Below are 10,409 nucleotides of genomic sequence, written 5' to 3'. Positions count from 1 at the left end.
CCGTTAGCACGTCTAGCTCGTTAGCCCGTCTAGCTCCGTCAGCACGTCTAGCTCGTTAGCACGTAGGACGCACTGATTGGTGTCACCTCGTTAGTCAGTATGTGTTACACCTGTGCTGGCTTGTCCATCTCGTTAGTGGGAAGGTGTTTCACCTGAGCTGGTCCAGGTTCTATTTAAGAGTGTCTGGCCCAGTGCTCCAGTTGTCTTGATACATGTGGAGAGTCAACACCTTTAGTTGCTCCACCTTTTTGGTTTGCTTCCTGTCTTTAAGTTTGGTGTGGGTTTTTCTTTAGTTTTCCTCTTCTTGGGCAGATTTAGTGGGTCTCATGGTGGGTGTCTTTTAGGTCCCAGTTGTTGTTACTAGTCAACTTTCAGTGGACACTGAGCGCAAAACACTGACAGGAGATTTACAATGTCTTTTGGGTGATAAAACCTAAAGAGACTGCATTCCAGAGCATAAGTTAATGTTTCTGTTCTATATGGTACCAGGGAGAGATGACCCCAGGGCCAGACCCTGGTCTCTACACAAAGAGTACTGTTTTTACAGCAGATACTGTCTGCTGAGAATTGTAAGTATTTTTCATACAAATCTTAACCTTGTGACCCGTTCTATACATCTGTTGTTTGTGTAGGTTGAAAGGGGTGTATCTTGGCTATAAAAGACCTTTGTACTTTCATCTGGGGGTGATTCGTCAACCAGCCATCATTATTGTAGAACACTCAATTGATTAACTTTATATGTGTATGTTGTATTGACCTGCTCCCTAATTAATAAGTGAATAAAGATTTAGTTTTAGAATAACTCTGACTTGTGTGATAAGTTGGTCTCATTTGATTTTACAGAAATTAACAACCACATTTGGCGATGGGGATGTGAATCTTGACTTGGTGACCGCTCCTGGTGACCTGGGTAAATGGTGCTCCAGGGATCCCTCTAACTTGGGATCTCAGGGAGACCACACTGCGGGAACAGAACAAATGGACCCACCTTTGATCTGAGAGGCAGCGAGCCGAGTATAGATGAGCATGAGATAGAAATGTGAAAATATTACTGCAGGTTAAAATATTGTTGAAAAAAACTCATTGATTAGGTTTGTTTGAGAATAGCATTGTATGACTGTGATATGAGAGTTGTGTGACTGAGTCTTAATCTGATGTTTGGATAGTAACAGAGATCTGTAGTTCCTCACAGAGATCTATAGTTCTTCATATAGAAATATGCTTAATCAGATGATTGACATTTTACATTTTAGTCATTTAGCAGATGTTCTTACCCAGAGCAACTTAGAGTAGTGAACGCATACATTTCATACATTTGTAATTTTTTTGTACTGGCCCCCGTGGGAATCGAACACACAACCCTGGCGTTGCACACACCATGCTGGCGTTGCAAACACCATGCTCTACCAACTAACGTTATCTTGGGGTTCCGTTCCTTCACTGCCAACATAGAATATCACGGGGTGGTATTGAGAGGGGAATGATATTTTAGAAAGCAGCGGAAGGTCTATAGTTCCTGCGAGGCTTGATTTTGCCGTGGTCTCTGGGAGGTTAGAGAACCGTTGAGGATCCCATGGTCATTGTCCGGGAAACTAAAGTTTATTTTATGTTCTGCTGGGAGGATGTTTGGAGAGATGCTTCGTTGCTATGGAGAGTCCCTGAAAAAGCAAATTGAATGGTTGTCGTGACTACCTGAGAATTTCTTATGTTTTATATGGATTCTGTGAATATATGAAAATATGATGAATTGTATGTGTGTATAATGATTACTAGAGATTTGATGAAGTAATACTGGGAATATAATTAGATACAATTTAAACAAACCATATGTAGATGAACGTAGGTTTTGAGTTGGAATCTTTAATGGATCATTTGATAAAGATGAGGTTTAAGCATTAAACTGTCTACAAAGTCTGGGCAGTTGTCTCAGAAACTGATGGGAGTGTGTCCACTTTAGGGTAAGTTGCCCTAAGGATGAAACTATAAAACGTCCGGGTACCTTAATTGAAATAAAACTGCCCTTAAGGCGTAGGGTTCTTCCCAGTATGAGAGGAGTTGCTAGATTTATTGAATAAACCTTTTTCCATAAAGTTAGAGTGAACCAAGGTGTCTGACTAGCTGTTGATGTTGAAGAAGTGTCCCGTAAAGGTTCCTGGAGTTTAGGGGTTCTTCAAATTGAACATTGAAACTGTGGGGGATATATATAAGTTCCTCAAAGAACATTTTGGGGTTAATTTTTTTAACTCTCGGTCCACCCTCCCTGCATTATAAAAAACATATTTTAATAACAACAATATTGACAATATTGATTTAAATAATTCATTGTTTATTTAGTGGCACCACAAATGTGAATTCATATTTACAAAACACATAAACAAATTGCAACATTTCTGCAGACATGTCAGACCCTAATAAATAATACATTTACTTTGTATAGTGCTTTTCATGACATTTAAAATATATAAATAATAATGATTTACAATAAAAATAACATTAAAAATGAATCATAGGTCAACTAACAATATTGTAGACTTGATGCTAAATACAGATTTTTCAGCTTTAGTGTGTATATCGTATCCACTTAGTTATGTTAGGAAGTTTTCCATCTTTATGACCGGCCCTGGTAACTTCACCCCAACATCTCTGATCCCCAGAACACAGTAACTTAACAACATAAGTGTTTTTCTGACATTTTGGGGAAATTTAACATAAAATAAAAAATCCAGTCGTAGCAGAGCCCCAAGTCCCATGGGGACGTCCTCGAGGGTCTGGATGTTCTCCCCATCAAAGGCCAGCGGGATTTCACTCTCATGGTGAAATGGATTTCCGCCGATGTGCAGTAAAGGAGTGAAGAGCGGTGAAATCTGTGTCAACAAAAGTAAGAAAAGATTAATACACAAACAATTAACAAAGAACAGAACAAATGTTCAGCTGTAGTTTTATATAAGCATGCACCCCTATGTTTATGAAGAAACAGATGATTGGTGCATAGGCATACCTTGTCACGGACATAAAGGCCACTCGGGTCCTCATTGAAGAGGTAGGGCAAGAGCAGAATCGCTGCTGTGGTCTCCAGTCCTAGTAAAGTAAAGCAATGATCTTACTACACTTGCTAATTTCATTACAAAATACATTAGAGAAAGGGAAGGAATAAGAGCAAATCCCTCTTCTGTATTGTCCTTCAGGGACTGTCAAAATAGCAGGATGATGTCCTCACCCCTGCCTCGCCTCTCTACCTCTGATAGTCCTTGAATTATATTTTTGTCTATATCCATTCCATGGACTTGATTCATTTCTGAGAAGATCTGAAAAGATAATTTGCACACATTTGTATGCTAATAGATGTCAGTTTGTATTGACTGCTATGTAGGTTAAATGTACACTTCAAATGCAGCTGTCCTACAACATATCTGTACCTTCTTCTTGATCCCAATTGCATTCTGTCCATGTTCTGTACCATCTAAGATATTAATTTCCCTCCACAAGGGGGCGGACATGTAACGTTTCCAAAATGGGATAGTATTGTCCATGTAACGTTTCCAAAATGGGATAGTATTGTACATGTAACTTTTCCAAAATGGGATAGTATTGTCCATGTAACGTTTCCAAAATGGGATAGTATTGTACATGTAACGTTTCCAAAATGGGATAGTATTGTACATGTAACGTTTCCAAAATGGGATAGTATTGTCCATGTAACGTTTCCAAAATGGGATAGTATTGTCCATGTAACGTTTCCAAAATGGGATAGTATTGTCCATGTAACGTTTCCAAAATGGGATAGTATTGTACATGTAACGTTTCCAAAATGGGATAGTATTGTACATGTAACGTTTCCAAAATGGGATAGTATTGTACATGTAACGTTATGCCCCCTTGTGAGTTAATAGTATTGCATGCTGTAGCAGGCTATATAAAGAGGAAGACCTCCATTGACGATTCAGTTCGTTGTAACATCTGGTCTGGACAGGTCACCGTCCTTAGTTAGTTAGTTAGTTAGTTAGTTAGTTAGTTAGTTAACGAAGCTAACGTTAGCTAGTTGTACATGTAGATTGGAAACTTAGGTTAATGAGTGTAAAGCCATGTTGGCTTTATGGAAACGATATACAATATATGGGAAAGAATATAGTTGAGGAAATAATCCAAACCTAGATGGTGAACTGATGTTGAACCGGGCAGTCAGCTGCTGCTGCTCCAATACAGTATGAGGTGAGACGGTGAACTGATGTTGAACTGGGCAGTCAGCTGCTGCTGCTCCAATACAGTATGAGGTGAGACGGTGAACTGATGTTGAACTGGGCAGTCAGCTGCTGCTGCTCCAATACAGTATGAGGTGAGACGGTGAACTGATGTTGAATCATAATGATTAAGTTAATTAAAATGAATTTGTGAAACGGTTAAAAAATAGTATTTGTCATATTAAATATATTACTCTATTGTTATCAGATAGAAACATCATGGAATATTGTACATCATATTAAATATATTACTCTATTGTTATATAGAAACATCATGGAATATTGTACATCATATTAAATATATTACTCTATTGTTATCATATAGAAACATCATGGAATATTGTACATCATATTAAATATATTACTCTATTGTTATCATATAGAAACATCATGGAATATTGTACATCATATTAGCATCAACATACATTATTGTTTCATTCAATTTCACATAAATAAGGATATTTCATATTTTCAAGTTCAGAAGTCAGAACCCATCACCTGCTATGTAAAAGAGACAGAAGAATGCACAATGGTCAATGCTATCTGGGATCCTTGGGACATCCCTACCCTAAACCCTAACCTTAACCCCTACCTTAACCATTTTAAATGTCAACTTCAACGGGCTAGGGACGTCCCAAGGATGTATCTCTACCTGAAAATACATGATCTAAGTGATTGATAGTTGGTATTCAGCAGTCATAAAGCCTTATTTACTTTAATGAACTACTAAAATAGTGATTTTGTCAGACAGCAGCTCTACACTTTATTGACTGACTGATCCATTCATCCTTCCATCCCTCCTCAGCCTTCCTCTCCTCTGAAGACCCAGTGAGGGTGGAGCTCAGTCAGAGTGCTGTTGAGGGACTGGTTAGGAAGAACACTTCTACAGCCAGAGAGGTGAGAGGTCACACATGGTTTAGATGGTAAATATTTATGTCCCCTTAGCGGTTCATCACGTCAGCAAAAGGGAATATGTTCCATCATCTATATTTATTTACATTAGTGCAAATTGTCCACTGATATCGGTGTAATTTCTCACCCCTTTTGGCTGTATGAAAGTGAATTTCCCCTCAGGCATACATACATGTTTTTTGTTATTACCCGAGCCACCTGAGCCACTGCCTGTTCACCCTGCTATCATTCAGAAGGCGATATCAGTACAGGTGCATCAAAGCTGGGACCGAAAGACTGAAAGACAGCTTCTATCTCAAGGCCATCAGACTGTTAAACAGCACAGAGAGGCTGCAGCCTACATATAGACTTGACATCATTGGCCACTTTAATAAATGGAACACTAGTCACTTTAATAATGTTTGCATATCATTTCTCATCTCATATGTATAAACTGTATCTCAGTCTATGCTGCTCTGACATTGTTTATCCATATATTTATATATTCCTAATTCCATTCCTTTACTTAGATTTGTGTGTATTAGGTATTTGTTGTGAAATTGTTAGATATTACTTGTTAGATATTCCTGCACTGTGGGAACTAGAAGGACAAGCATTTCACTACACCTGCAATAACATCTGCTGAACCATTTGTTTGTGTCCGTTTCCAGTAGTTGAATCCTTTGACATATTGTTGAATTAAACATTTATCTTCAACAAATGCACTGGGTTGGTTGAAAAGTGATACTAAACGTACATACCAGCACTATTTTGACATAGTGGGAAATATAATGAATTTATACTTTTTTCATAATAAGATGGACCAAGATACGTATTGGTTTTGCAAGAGTCTGTTGATTGTCAGTCATTGGGTTAATTTCTTTTGCAAAATGTTCAAATCAAGCTTTATTTATACAGCACATTTCAGACATGGATGCTTCACAGGAAAAAAATAAACAGAAATATTTACCACAACAAACATAAGATTAACAACTGAAAGACGAATTAGCATTCTAAGGAAAATCCATTGATTAAAATATTAATTGGATGCAACATCCAACCCAAAATATAAGCTTGTTTTTTAGGAGGGGCTCTGAAAGACACTATGGGGGTGTCCACTGGAAGTTGACTAGTAACAACAACTGGGACCTAAAAGACACCCACCATGAGACCCACTAAATCTGCCCAAGAAGAGGAAAACAAAAGAAAAACCCACACCAAACTTAAAGACAGGAAGCAAACCAAAAAGGTGGAGCAACTAAAGGTGTTGACTCTCCACATGTATCAAGACAACTGGAGCACTGGGCCAGACACTCTTAAATAGAACCTGGACCAGCTCAGGTGAAACACCTTCCCACTAACGAGATGGACAAGCCAGCACAGGTGTAACACATACTGACTAACGAGGTGACACCAATCAGTGCGTCCTACGTGCTAACGAGCTAGACGGGCTAACGAGCTAGACGTGCTAACGAGCTAGACGGGCTAACGAGCTAGACGGGCTAACGAGCTAGACGTGCTAACGAGCTATACGTGCTAACGAGCTATACCTGTATAATATACAATAGGATTATTTGTTTCTCCTTTTTCTTTCTATAGAATCCTAAATCCCACTAGCTTCTAGAACTCTCGTCTTCCTAAATCCCACTAGCTTCTAGAACTCTCCTCTTTCTAGATCCCACTAGCTTCTAGAACTCTCGTCTCCTTGGAACGAGCCCAAACAAAACTCATCTCCAATACGGAAAAACGTGCAGTCAAAATAAATAAAGATCCATAGCAACGCACTAGCTAAACGCAAAACACAAATCTTATATCCATTTGGGGGGAAAATCAGGTTGAACCTGCTCTTTGAAACTAACACAACAAAACAAAAAACACATGGAGATGGAGATATCTTTTACCTCACTGGTTAGAGGACAACCTGCAGAAGACAGTCAGCTACATTTTGGAGTGATGCATTTAAATTTAGGGGTCCCTAAACAAAGGAACACAACACTTATTTGTCATAACTCATCGATATCATGTTGAAATCAATTGTGCCGAGAGGAGGGAGATGAGATTGCACGTCCTGTTAAAACTAACAGCTCAAAAACCACACGGAATCTGGGAGTAATGTGTACATCCCTGGTTAGAGGACAATTTGTAGAAAACAGCTCGCTACATTTTGAAGTGTTACATTTTGATTCCAGTGGGTCACCAACGTGGTAAGTGTAACACAACTCTTTTTTTGTTAGTCACTTTTTATTAAATCTCATAAATAGTACTCTTCCATTTCAGAGCCTGGATGTTCCCCCTGAGGCTAATATCCATATCATGTTGAAATCAATAGAACAGGGGACAAACGTTTAGGGTTCTACATTGTGACATCATTAAAATACTCCTACTACAATGTTAAAACATTCTACATTGTGACATTATTTCATTGATATCATGAAACAACTCCTTAATGTATTTTCTGATGTTTGATCAGAGATCTTTTATCAGAGTATCTCGTCACATTGACCACAGCTATAAGGTTTCTCTCCTGTGTGTGTTCTCTTGTGTTGAGTCAGATCTCCAGATTGACCAAAACTCTTTCCACATTTACCACAGCTATAAGGTTTCTCTCCTGTGTGTGTTCTCTGGTGCACTGTCAGATGTCCAGATTGACCAAAACTCTTCCAACATTTACCACAGCTATAAGGTTTCTCTACTGTGTGTATTCTCTGGTGTACTGTCAGATTATCAGATGTAGTAAAACTCTTCCCACATTGATCACAGCTAAAAGTTTCTCTCCTGTGTGCGTTCTCTGGTGTAAAGTCAGATGGTCAGATCTAGTAAAACTCTTCCCACATTGACCACAGCTATAAGGTTTCTCTCCTGTGTGTCTTCTCTGGTGTACAGTCAGAATGCTTGATGTAGTGAAACTCTTCCCACATTGATCACAGCTATAAGATTTCTCTCCTGTGTGTATTCTCTGGTGTACTGTCAGATGATCAGATGTAGTAAAACTCTTCCCACATTGATCACAGCTAAAAGTTTCTCTCCTGTGTGTATTCTCTGGTGTAAAGTCAGTTCTCCAGATTGACCAAAACTCTTCCCACATTGACCACATATATAAGGTTTCTCTCCTGTGTGTCTTCTCTGGTGTACAGTCAGAATGCAGAGGTCTCGAGGTCAACTATTTTTGATGTGTTTTCGGGTATCATTTTCTCCAGACCATCGGCTCTTTCGTTTATCTTTGCAGAGACAGCATCGATTATGTTGACCTGTAATTCGCGCAAAGATAATTCTTTATGTGTCTTTTTGGGTGCAGGACTATTGACTGCATTGTCAGAATCAACCGAATGTCCAGAATCCTCCATTTCTTCTCCTGAGGAGTCAGGTGGCGGTTTTTCTCCAACGTATGAGTGCTCAGCTAGCAACTGCCTTCTCCTCCCTTTGCTCTTTCGCACATTTTTTCCTTCCATTTCTCAAAGTTATGAATCAAATTATCGGTCAACTAAGTGTTGTTCTCTATTGTGTTTACTATAAGCCAAGTTCCGTTACATTTAAGTAAGTTTGAGAGGGATAAAAGTTAAGGTTACTCGGAGCAAGCTGAAATCTCGTCTACACTCGCCGCCATCTTCCAGCGCCAGGAGAGAGGGGTACCCCTACACAGAACTGAACTGGATCAAAGATGGCGGACAGAAATACTAGGAGAGAGGGGTACCCCTACACAGAACTGATCTGGATCAAAGATGGTGGACAGAAATACTAGGAGAGAGGGGTACCCCTACACAGAACTGAACTGGATCAAAGATGGCGGACAGAAACACTAGGAGAGAGGGGTACCCCTACACAGAACTAAACTGGATCAAAGATGGAGGACAGCAATACTAGGAGAGAGGGGTACCCCTACACAGAACTGATCTGGATCTAAAGATGGCGGACAGAAATACTAGGAGAGAGGGGTACCCCTACACAGAACTGAACTGGATCAAAGATGGAGGACAGAAATACTAGGAGAGAGGGGTACCCCTACACAGAACTAAACTGGATCAAAGATGGAGGACAGAAATACTAGGAGAGAGGGGTACCCCTACACAGAACTGAACTGGATCAAAGATGGAGGACAGAAATACTAGGAGAGAGGGGTACCCCTACACAGAACTGAACTGGATCAAAGATGGCGGACAGAAATACTAGGATGGAAGCAAATGTAAGGGATTATAACTTCATAACGAATCATGCAAAAACATGTACAGTTGACAGGAATGTTAGTTCATGTAGAGACAAACGATTATGCATTTTTTATCGTAAAGTTCATTTACGAAAATCGAGATTTAGCCAGCTAGCTGACTAGCTAACATTAGCCAGCTAGCTGACTAGCTAACATTAGCCAGCTAGCTGACTAGCTAACATTAGCCAGCTAGCTGACTAGCTAACATTAGCCAGCTAGCTGACTAGCTAACAATAACCAGCTAGCTGACTAGCTAACATTAGCCAGCTAGCTGACTAGCTAACAATAACCAGCTAGCTGACTAGCTAACATTAACCAGCTAGCTGACTAGCTAACATTAGCCAGCTAGCTGACTAGCTTTATGGCTGTTGTGACATGAGTATGTAATTGTAATTCTGGTTGTTTTAGGGACTCCTGAAATAACCAGCAAACCAGGCGGTCGTTTTGTTAAACAGTGGATGTATAGAATCTAGTTAGCTGAAGAATTTACTGCAAATTGAATGTACAATTGTGTAAGCTTCCCTTGCTGATATTTGCCATGCAGATAGATGAAATAACGTAGCTAGCGATGTTCTTGCTTATTGTGCAGTGGATGATTAAAATACCTGTATGCCTATGGATGTGTAGCTAGCTATCTAGCCGATCTGTGTATGGACCCAAACGTTTGGTATACATATTAGTTCAGAACCTAGCTATGAACCTCAGCTATCATAGCCAGTTGTATCAACTTCAAAACAGCCTGAATGACATTAATGAAGCCTATGGATTGAGTAGAATATAATATCATGTTGTACCAAGGATGCAAGTCGTATATACTTGTAGTTATTACCATGCATGAGATCCCCACATTGTAGCCTGTACATTTAATATATTCACTGATCATGTACTCTACCTTGGCAAATAAAGGTGCAGTTTAGGTATGAATGTCTTTGAGATTATTTTTCAGTCATATCCAATACCAGGAGTATCAAATTCCAGTCTTTGAATGACGCTGTGTCTGCATGTATGTATTACAATTATACACTTCAACAGTGTTTACCAATCTTGATCCTGGGACATCAATGGTTACACATTGTAAC

General features: G+C 39.4%; 1 protein-coding gene across 1 annotated transcript in view; it reads right to left on the bottom strand.

Moving 5' to 3' along the window:
- LOC145877130 (uncharacterized) overlaps positions 1-10,409 on the bottom strand; it is a 167,746-nt gene that overhangs the window by 97,627 nt on the left and 59,710 nt on the right. The gene's annotated exons all lie outside the window — the stretch shown is intronic.

The sequence above is a fragment of the Salmo salar genome, unplaced genomic scaffold, assembly GCF_965601325.2.
Source record: "Salmo salar unplaced genomic scaffold, fSalSal1 ptg000687l, whole genome shotgun sequence".
Classification (NCBI taxonomy): Eukaryota; Metazoa; Chordata; class Actinopteri; order Salmoniformes; family Salmonidae; genus Salmo; species Salmo salar.
Note: the sequence above shows the minus strand (reverse complement) of the source record. Positions and strands in the feature narration are given on the sequence as shown.